Source organism: Apium graveolens, chromosome 10 (assembly GCF_009905375.1).
Source record: "Apium graveolens cultivar Ventura chromosome 10, ASM990537v1, whole genome shotgun sequence".
Taxonomy (NCBI): Eukaryota; Viridiplantae; Streptophyta; class Magnoliopsida; order Apiales; family Apiaceae; genus Apium; species Apium graveolens.
In genome coordinates, this window is record NC_133656.1 from 95,916,647 (window position 1) to 95,928,642 (window position 11,996).

General features: G+C 33.4%; 1 pseudogene; it reads right to left on the minus strand.

The window, feature by feature from the left end:
- Positions 1 to 4,476: 4,476 nt before the first annotated feature.
- LOC141693240 (ABC transporter C family member 3-like) lies at positions 4,477 to 11,062 on the minus strand (annotated as a pseudogene).
- Positions 11,063 to 11,996: the final 934 nt, after the last annotated feature.

The window sequence follows — 11,996 nt, forward strand, 5'->3', positions numbered from 1 at the left end:
AGTGATATTTTTTATAGAAAATTTTAAATGAGTGACTCTTTTGAGTCAGTGTTGTAATCTATAATCAGTATTGTAATCTATAATCAGTAATTCACTTGATATGCACTAAGAGTATCTCCAACAACCATGTAGAATACTTAGGTAAAAATCATTAATACATACTATAAATAAAAAAAATAGAGATTATGTAAAAAAAATCCATCTCCAATAAATTATTCTCCTTATTTATAAATTTAGCCAACCCTATATTTGTTGAATCACTTAAGAAATCTGTAAAAAAAATTCTAATCATTTATTACCATATTGAAGTAATATATTTTATTTATAATAACATAAAATTTTAATAACATACGATTTTTAAAATATACCTAACCAATATAGTCAATATCATTGAAATACTATGTCTTACGGATTTAACAAATTATATATATTGTCCCAATTTAGTCAACCAATTATAACCAATACCATCATAAATGCGCAAGTGAACTATTTCATAATAATTAACTCACTGCAAGGGGTCCACGTTCAATTTTTTTTATCATTGCCATGAAACTTTTCAAAAATCTAAATGCACGCCTATCTACATGCTTATAATTTGTGAAATCTAAATGCTATTTTTTTTTACAAATAAAATAGAATGCATTCATTAAAATACTAAAAAACAGTCGGAACAGACCTCCAAACTGATAATACAACCTAATTGGGAAATAAATGAACAAACTAAACAAGTAGTCGTCTTGTTTTCAGATTGTTTAACAAATAAAATAATATTATTTAAAATAAAAAGGCTTATAATAACTTTTCCAGCAATCCAGCAACACCAACCTGAAGATAGCAGCATCACAATTGACCATCACATTAATGTCATCTGTAGCCCAATATTCAGAATTTTTAGTTACATCAACTAAAACCGGAGGAACAAATGCCTCCCAGCTATGAACAATCTTGTGTTGTGAAAAGTAAGCACTTGTGATATTCACCATCTCAGTTTCGATGCAAGAAATCCACAACTGCCAAAAAACCATATAAATCCTTTTCAGCGAAATCAACACCCACAAATACAAATACTTTAAACAAAACATACTGACACCCAAAAAAATTTGGGACAATCTTGATAACAGGTACAAAAAAGATCTCACCCAGAAAGGATTAGATCACACCCATAAAAGATGTTTATTCGAAATTTTGAAAAAACAATAAAATAAAAGAGAAGATGGAAGAGTGAAAATGATTAAACAATGAAAGGAAATTGTAGATGGAGAAGAGAAAGGGTGATTAAAACCCTAAATCTGAAAACGGAGGTCGACTCTCATCAAAAAGAATGAGTGTATAATAATTTAATTTACACGTATCTAAATGCTATTTACTCAAAATATGATTGGAAAATATTATTGTTTATTCTGATCCTACCCTAATTCATTAATACGAGTGTTAGGCCCTACTTTCTACATATTTTTAAATTTGGGACCATATTTTCAAAATTTTAAAATAATAACCGACTTTTCTTTCCATCTTTAAAAAAGCGATCGCCGTCAACTCCCATTAAATATTCGTTGTTAACTAATATATTTAAAATGTAAATTATAGAATGATGACTATACTTTATATTTATTTTCATTTTATTGTGTGATGAGATTGAAAAAATTGAATGTTGAGCCCTTGATTTTAATTAGGGGAAGTGAAACAAATCTATACCATTATATTAAAGATGAAACATTAAAAAATTGGTTGTTGGTTGTTGTTGGTCATTATCACTCAATCCAGAGTCGCCAGATCAAATCGATAAGAATCGTTAGATTTAATTTTAAAAATTAGTATTATTTAAGAGGTATAAGGTTCGAATCCTTCCAGTAACATATTAAAAAAATTAGTATTTTTTAAGAGATATAAGATTCGAATCATGCCAGCAACATATCAAAATTAGAATTTATAATATATAATGATAAAAATAACCGTGCATCGCACGAGTTATATGCTATATTTATGAAAGTTTGACCATCATTTTAAAAATAAGTATAAACTACGCTTTAAACATATTTGTCAACGGCGCTGAAAACTTAACGAAACTTGACCACATTCATTTTTTTAAAAGATAAAAAGAAAGATTAGCCATTATTAAGAAAATTTGAAAATTTTACCATTTTTTAAAATTCAATGTAAAGTACAATCATTAATGTGTAATTTATGTAATTTAGTCTTTTGATTAATAATACGTAAATACTAACATAAAAATGTGTAACATATAGACTGATCAAGGTGTTTTGTTGAGGTTGGATGATTCTTCATCCAGGCACAGATCATGTGAATTGCACTTGTTCTAACTTCGTCACTACAAGTTATTAGGAGAGTCTCCAAGTACAAGATATTACATAAGAACATCTTTAATGATTAGTGCCAATTTTGTCACGTAATCACACATATTACTTTTAATGTTCTTTCTATTTTCATATTAATTTTCACTCTTTTTTCACAAAACACTTCAATAGTTAATATCTCTTGAGGCCAACTTCACATACTTAACAAAATAAATATAAAAATATATTGTAATTATTCATTTATTATTGAGATCTCACAAAAGAAGTTGGCACCCCATGAAATGTCAATTTTTGACACCCAAGTTGGCATCACATGCCAACTCTATATAGTGCTAAGAAATTTGTCAAGTCACCACTGGAGTTGCTCTAATCTAGGTCTGACCATCCGGCCGGAACAGTAACAAACTCTAAAGATGACAACCAGCAATCAAATCCAAAAAGTCCAAAATGACGAAGTATTAGCCTACTCCATAAGCCCAAAAATGCAAGACACTGATACGTGTACAAAATCAGTACAATGATAAATTAAAAAGATAACCTACGATGGTATCACCACAATAACGGAATTATAATATTCAAATTACCAGAAATCTGTGAGACTAAAAATCAGCAATACCCTCAATCTTTCCACGGGATTAATAGAGATGTTATGTATACATTTTATAGTATTATAATATGATGCAAGCACACCATTACAAAGCTTAGGTGATGCCAACCAGAGTACCATTTTCACACTCTTTGAAGACACTTTACATGGAAAGATTAATATATATAGATAACAGTGACTTTAAGGCCAAAATGTTATGTTACAATAGTCCTTGACAGTTTTCAGGATCTTTTTGTATACTCTGCTACCAGTTGTGCAAATGAAGACAACTTGAAGCAACTCTGTAGGAGAGTCATATCCTCGACAAACCCTACAATATGGTTTAGGAAATATCATGAATAACAGATAAAGGTTGTCTAATCTAAGAAAAGTTAAGACTATTGTATCTACCACAACTCAGAAGCAAGACCAAATATACTATCGAAGTCATCTCTTACAAAAACAATAATTCACAAATATTATTTGCAAACAGAATGTCAGTATGTAGCATGGAGTTATGCGGAGGGTATGAAATATAGGTGAAGTATGATTGTTGCTATCATTCAGGTACAAGCATAATTAGGCAAATATCAATGCTAAGTATTCCACTTATTCATTTCTAACTTGTTATCATTCAAACAAACATCAATACCCTCCAGGTACTGATAACTGATAAGTGCATGACATGTTCTTTCCTAGGTACAGTTCGCTCAATTTATAATTGCCATTACAAGACTTTTAAACAATTGCGTAGAACACTTGTAGTTTCAGATTATTTACTTCAAATATTCAAGTGCACCATAGGTTATCCACTTGCATCATTGGATAAAATTTATTAACCACTCTTTTCCCTTCTTGTTTCTCTGTTGCTCACCTTCACACACCCTACTTATTAGATAATGAGACTGTATAATGAATCTCGAGAACTTAATCCTTCCGCATTTGACATTTGCTATCAAAGGACATGTAAACCTATTAATCCAGTTTGTACATATAATATAGATAGTAAAATATAAAATAGATTATAGAGATTGTAAATTGTACATTACGCGTAATAACATCATAATGAGATACAAGGTTTTGAGTAACTAATTAGAAGAATGTGTGTCATCACGTATAAGATTTTTTTGTTTTTGCAAAAAATATTTAATTTGCATACACAGGTAGTCATTGTTATTTTGCATCATCAGGAACATGCGTGATTATGCTCAGTACAAGAAAACTGACATTATACACTATTAGTCACCAAGATATTAAACACTAAAAAAGAGGTTGAGTATGTATAATGTTGGACTAGAAAAACAAATTTAGCTCGTTTTTATCAAACAAGGAGTACAGATACAGATACTGTTTATATTTAGCCATGTACTGAGCCACAGAAATAAATGAGAAATAATTTACAAGAACAGAGGGGGTACAAAATTGTAAGTAAGTTCAATATCAAAGATAATAAAAGTAGGCATGAATAGGCTACTGAAATTTGTGCAAAGGATTCTGTTTACAGAATAGTAAATAATAACCACACACACTGCACAACAAATTGACATAGATATATTACCACCAAAGTCGGAAAAGTCTACCAAAATTCCTTTTTCTCCCAAGTTGATTAGTAGTTTGCAGTTGAACTAGAGGACCTTGATGTATACTCCGCAACAAGCTTTGAGAATGAAGAGGACTTGTTTTGCAATAGCCTTGAAGGAGAATCACATTCCTTTACGAGACCTGCGAAAGAATTGGCAAATACTAAGATTATCAGGGAATATTAAGCTTCACCAACTTACTGTAAAAGTTTAGGTGGTAAAACCAATTGAGCTATCGTGATTTTGTAAATAATAAGAATTTTGACTGTACCATGACTAAGAAGCAAGACCATGTCGCTGTCAAGAACTGAAGTTATGCGATGTGCAATGGTGACAAGGGTACAGTCAGAAAAGTGATGCCTGAGAGTTTGCTGAATGAGATTATCAGTGTTTGTGTCAACTGAAGCTGTTGCTTCATCAAGGATCAACACCTTGCTATTCTTGAGCAGTACACGCCCAAGACAAACTAGTTGTCGCTGACCCATGCTCCAGTTATCCCCATTCTCATGAACTGTGTGCATTGTCGTTACAAAAAAACATTTATATCAAAACGTAGGATATAAAGAAAATCATTCACCAAAACGAGACAGAAGTATATCTGGAAAGAAAAATGGACAAACCTTTAGAATCCAACTTTTTATCCATCTTCCTGACTTCGTCTCCAAGTTGACACTTATCTAAAGTCTACAAGGAAATTGTAAAACAATTGAGTTAGCATGTATGGGTTATTTATTCAATCGTAAAATGAAAGGGAATATCCGGAAGATACTTACGTCCCATATTTGTGCATCTGTGCACTGCTCAAGTGGGTCTAAATTGCTACGTATAGTTCCTTCAAACATGGTTGGATCCTGAGGAATAATACTGAGCCTTGACCTCAAATCTTGAAGTCCAATAGAAGAGATATCGACGCCATCAATAACTATATAACCAGTTGTAGGTTCAACTATCCGGAAAAGTGTTTGTATTAGAGTTGATTTTCCACTTCCTGTTCTTCCAACAATACCAATTTTCTTTCCTGCTGGAAATGTGCATGTCACACCATGTAGTATAAGGGGTAAATGCGGAGCATACCGAACCTGCAAATTATGAATATAAATTTCTCCTCTTGCCGGCCAAGAACTATTTGATCTGCTTTTTTGTACAGTAAGAGGACCCTCACTGGGAATGGTCATGTATTGAAGAATTCTCTCAACTGATATCATTCTGGTTTCCAAATAACATAAACACCATATCAATCCAGAGAGGTTGCTGTTTAAGGTGAGTCCGTATGTTACGGCTAAACCTGCAATTGCTGTACATGAAAATAAAACATGCAAGTTAGATTTACCACTAGATAGGAAAACAAGTGAATGAAAGATGAACATACATTACAAAATACATACCGGGATCTATGCTATTTCTAAAGTACATTGAGAGAACCAAAAGGAAGGCAAATGTAGTACAGGAGAAGGCATCCAATCGCAACAACAGCCATTTCATTGCAGCAGCAACTTGGAACTCAGGGCGAGAATACGCATCCACTATTTTCATATATGTTGGTTGAAATCTTGCCTCTTGATCAAAACTCCTAATAGTTGTTATCCCCGAAATAGTTTCCGAAAAAAATTGAATAACTGGAGCTTCGCATACCCGACTCAGTCGTGATAGTTCTCTTGATGCAGGCATATAATATTGCTGCAAATGTTGGATGCCTAACGTTTCAGAATATGGTCTGGTATAGTGTTTATATCACATGCTTGGAGATAAGAAAGATGTGGGGTCTTATATACAAGTGACGTTTCAATATACAGAGATTAGTTGAAGAGCGACTTCTTGGTAAGATTTATTCCAACAAGGTAGCTATATTTTGATCTTGATTACAACAATGATGTTTGATCATAACAATAATAAGATTAAGGTTAAAATTTAGAAATGGAGGTAATCTTAATTTTAGCACAGCAATTACTTGCGACCACATCATTCCCTTTCAATCATAACTATATTCCTAGATTCACATATGTGGATCTTAACGTAGTGCAATAGATTGAAGTTGAGAGAGTATGTCACCGTAATATCCAACATCTTATCTTTTAAGATTCCAGATTATTAGATATATAAGAATGCATGATGATACTCCAACACACATATAATATTAAATACATATAAATACTATATAAATACTACCATATAATATTAATTTATATCATTTAAAAAAATTTAGTACGCTTGAATTGGTGATTAACTCCTTAACAGCCTTCTATAATATGCATATATAACTTTTAGGCCACTAGTGTTGGGCCTGTAGCTACAGATTAAAGGCCGCTTGGAAAATCTTTAGAACTTTCAATCTTAGGAAAAAGATTTACATATCAGATGATTTTCGGTGTCACTAGCGAGATTAGTTGCGAATGTTATTAAACATGGTTGTTTTGGTAAATCCTTCATAGGTGTGCTGAAAAGTGGTGGTCACATAGTCATTAAGAAAATGATTAAAGTCCTGTCAAGGACACTCACTTGCTAGAGTTGGATGTTTTTAGCAGGGCTTCCCATCCCAGAGCTTGAAGTACGGGGCAAGAGGTTTCTGATTTAGAAATACACTCTGAATGGAGATTTGGCAACTTATCGGCAGAACAATAAACGCAGATGACGACAGTTTACAATTATTGGTCTGGATTACAAGATTGACAATAGCTACGACTTACAAGAGTTGTGAGGCCCTCTATCTTACCTTCACAGGTATTTAAGGGTTACTTGTAAGTTATTTCCCCATTAAAAAATACCAAAGTTCTGTTACAATACCTATACTGAGCCACTTATGGGGTGTTTTGGACCTTGGAATGTAAGTAATTCCACTTGTTTATTTTAAATTCCTGTATCTTAATTCAATAGAAGTTACAGCTCAATAAATAATTTTTCACAATGTCTAAATGTGTCAGGAAACATTTTTCTTCACAGTTGACAGAATCTCAGAACTAATGTTTGTTTGTTCTTTCGAACAGGGTATTTGCTCAGAAAGTTGTACAGGAACTGCAGTATCTAAATTTTCCTATAAGTGTAAAGACGGAGAAAGCAGAATCTTATAAATAGGATCACATTCTTTAACGTTTAAAGTATAACCTGATACCAGATGGAGGCGAAAATCAAGGGAATGAATATAACCAAAACTTCCCAAGCAACTGTAGACATCACAGCAATAACTCCCACAAGTTGGATTGTAAAAGAAATAAGCCCGTCAAGCAAGGACGGAATCCGAGTATCCACGGCACTTTGATCAGTTGAACACTATACAGGAGGAAATCGATCGAACTAGTCAGGAAAATTTATTGAGACAAGTACACTACTTATTAACTAAAACAAGCATGAAGAAACAAGCTGCAGATGGAAGCATCATTACTTTTCTATTTCTGATAATTTAGTTACAAAAGCTAAGAAGAAATTACATTCCTCCTGTACTATATACCAGTACAGCAACCTCAAAATCTTACATAAATCTTTAACAAACTTTAGCCATATAAATATCGTACTACCTTCATTATTATTTTCTCAAAAAAAACTAAATGAGAACCAAAACGATTAATTTGGGCAAAAAGAAGGGACCCTCATGGAGAGAAAACAATACTGCATATAAAAGTAAATAAAGAATAGAAGTCGTTTTATTGAGCTAAAAAACTTAACTGTGATTATTCAAATTATGTAAACATGCATTGTGTTCAATGAGCCAAAATGCAGCTTACTTGCTGCATACTACTGTGATATGCGTTACCCACAAACTCTTCAATTCACATCATTCTGAACAAACATTAAAAAATTATTGTCTTTTTATTTAAGCCTGACATTTACACATACTCACATTAAACACCAAACCTCGGGCTCTATAACATATCTTGTGAATTATATTAAGAAGTATATTGTTGACTAGAAAAACGAAAAAAACAACAACCACTTACTCGGTTCAGAATTCTTCCAGCAGGTGTAGCATCCAAAAAGGACATAGGAGCACGGAAAATAGTCTCAATCATTTTTTGGAAAAGTACTGTTGCAGTTTTATAGCCTGTGGCTACAACAAGTGAGCTTTCAACAAGGCTGCACAAACATATGCCAAAAGCCAAGGATGCATAGACGGTCATTAATATAGATCCACTAACAACAGGCTTGACATTTTTTGATAACGGTGTTGCCCATGCTAACCAGTAATTGCTTCCTATCTCAAACATTTGTAAGCTGATAGAGGCCAGAATCACAAAAATTACCAGAGCACCTCCATATGCAGTTGTGATGTATTTCCAGTACACTGGAAACCCAACTCTACCACTCTCCCTTTCTTCTTCTTTTACAAGCTGTGCTGCAGGTGCTGAACCATCAGCTTCACCATCATCATCTACTTTTTCATTCACACTTTCATTTCTTATGATCGTCTTCAAATTGTCGGCAGAAATGGGTGCTGCCCTGTTGTTATCAAGTGTAGAGGGAAGAGCTGCATTTTGAGCACCTACATGTTGTATAAAATGGGAACCTGGAACGAGAATTTCATCATACTTTCCAACTTGTACAATCCTACCATCATTCATGACCTTCCAAGAAATTCATGGTTGGAATAAGATATCAAATAGTCAGGGTTTTGATAATCCAAAAATTACATAATAGGAAAAAGAGTTTATTAATGAACACACCACAATTAGATCTGCAGCATTCAAGAACTCAACTTGATGAGTAACATAAATAACAGTTTTCCCACTCAGAAGACCAAGCAAAACTTCCTGTTATCCAAAATTAAGAAATTCAGAAAGCAGTATTCCAAACTAGAAATCTGATAATCTTTCCACTTGTGTGTGTAGTGCAAAACCATAACATGAAAAAATTACCTTGAATAAATGAGAACCGGTATGGGCGTCCACAGCACTAAAAGGATCATCAAATAGATAGATATCCACATCATGGTAAAGAGCGCGAGCAATTTGAATTCTTTGTTTCTGTCCGCCACTTAAATTAATACCTTTCTCACCGATAACAGTTTGATCACCATACGAAAGGACCTCCAAATCCTTCTTAAGACAACATGCTTCGAGTACTTGATCATATCTTTGTCGGTCCATATTCTTCCCAAACAGTATGTTGTCTTGAACAGTACCACTCTGTATCCATGGTGACTGAGAAACAAAAGCCTTTGTCCCACAAAATTTGACGTCTCCTGAGATTCTAGGCATTTCACCCAGAATGCAAGAAAGTAAACTCGACTTACCAGAACCAACGGTACCACATATGCCAACCTTCATACCACGAGACACTTTAAAGTTTATGTCTTTTAATGTTGCTGCAGTAGTAGATAAACTATTACCCCAACTGAAGTTTCCATCTATAATCTCAACTGCTGTATCAGAACTGCCCAATGGAAACTTCTCTAAATCATTATCTTTGAGCTCATCAAGGGAAAGAAGAGAGGCGATTCTCGCAAGGGAAACCTTGGCTTGTACTAACAAGGATAATGTATCTGGGAGAAGGTAAATTGGCTCTTGAAGAAGCCGAAAGGTAGCCAGTGCAGACAAAATTTGCCCCATTTCAAGTGGGATTCCGATGTATATACAAGAACCAAAAGTGAACAAAGCCACAAAAGTCGGACCAATCCCATAGAAAAATTCTATTACAACTGAACTATATAAATATTTCTTCAGCCATTGCATCTCTACTTTTCTTAGTTGAAGAATCTTGGATACAAAACTCAATTCCCATCCTTGAAACCTAAGAACTCTCATATTCCTTAAAGTCTCGATAGTCACCTTCATTCTATTATCCTTACATGCCATTAGTTTCTTTTGAAACTTCTCCTGCCATTTCATTAATAGAGAGCTTGCTATCATAAAAGATAATGTGACCCCAAAAGCACCAACAGAAGCAAGAAGTCCTAACTTCATGTATAAAATTAGTAAAGCTAAACCGATTTGGAGAAAGATTAACCATGTATCATGTATGGACACAATGAAACCTTGGATTGTCTCGACATCAACAGCCACAGCATTGATAAGTTCTCCTCCACTGCGACCACCGCCCAGGTCGTCTTGCAATTGTGAGGACCAAGAGGGAAGTGTCAAACTCTTATCGTACAGCATTACAGTTGTCACTCCTCGAATCCTAATTCCAATTTGTTGCAGCTTGAAGATCCAATGTCTCTGTATGAAAACCTCAACAAAAGTTGCCGTACAAAAGGTCAAAGCAAGAATATATCCTGATGTCTGAATACTTCTTTGCCATTAAGGCACTGAACAAAGTTATCAATAAGATAAGGAGCCACGTAACGAGCTAGTGTATAAATTATGGCGAGGAGAGCTGTCCAGATAATTTCCTTCCAAGCCAACAAGAAATAAACCTTAGCAAGCCCAAGATCTGTAGTAAAAATTCTATTACTACTACGACCAACATTACTAATATTATCAGCTTGTAACGATGACTTAAGAAGCCTTGTTTGGAACAAAGGAAATGCCCCAAAAACACTATTAGAAGGGCCTAGTTGAGGGACATCATCAAGCTCCAAGGTTTTCTTCTCAACAGCTAATGCAAGTGAAGAATTTATCCAAGAGAAAAACATAGTTTGGAAAAAACTGGCATTTTCGTAAGGAGTCACAGTATCACACCCCCTGGCCTCATCTTTAATATTCTGATGATCCAAAAGTGGTTCTTCGAGATTGGAGATATCTTGATTCTCAATTTTGAAGGATCCTACACAACATAACAAAAGAAACAAGCCCGTCATATAAGAAACTATTAGGTTACCAAGTATGATTATTAAACGGACTAATTTAAGGGACAAAGATGCTTTAATCACAAAATCTGGGACTATTTCTACTTACGAGAGAAACATAACACAAAATTTATATATATCCAAAAGATGTTAGAGTGGATACCTAGTTCTTACAAGTAGAGTATAACTGCATAAACATAACAAAAAATTTATCTAGCAATCTATATTTAAAAATAAAAAAAGAACAACAAACCATATAGAAAAGTAACACAACAACAAAGATAAAACGGGAACCACACAATCAGACGCTAAAACCTAAAATTTTGAATTCGATAATAATTTAAAAGGTGATATTAGATATGTATATACATATATATTTATTCATGCATGCAGAGAAATATAAGAATGGAGATAGAAAGAGAGATACCAGATTGATTCTCCATGGAAGCCGGAGTGTGAGTGAGTGACTACACATACGAGAATTTCCAACGACTCTCGTTGGTCTTCAGGGTTTTTTACCAGCGGCGGAAATAGAAAATGAAGAGGGAGGCCATATTTATATTATATTAGTGTGATGCAGGAATTTTTATTTATTTCTCATATTATAATTTTAAAATATTTATATAAATATATAATAATAATAATAATAAATTTATAAAAAAAATAATAGGATAACATCGTTTAATATAATAAGTATACTATATATATAATAGTTTAACAATTTAGTAGTTTAGAGATATATATAACATTATTTATTTTTTAATAATAGGATAAACTGTGTTTATAGTTTAGTAGGATAA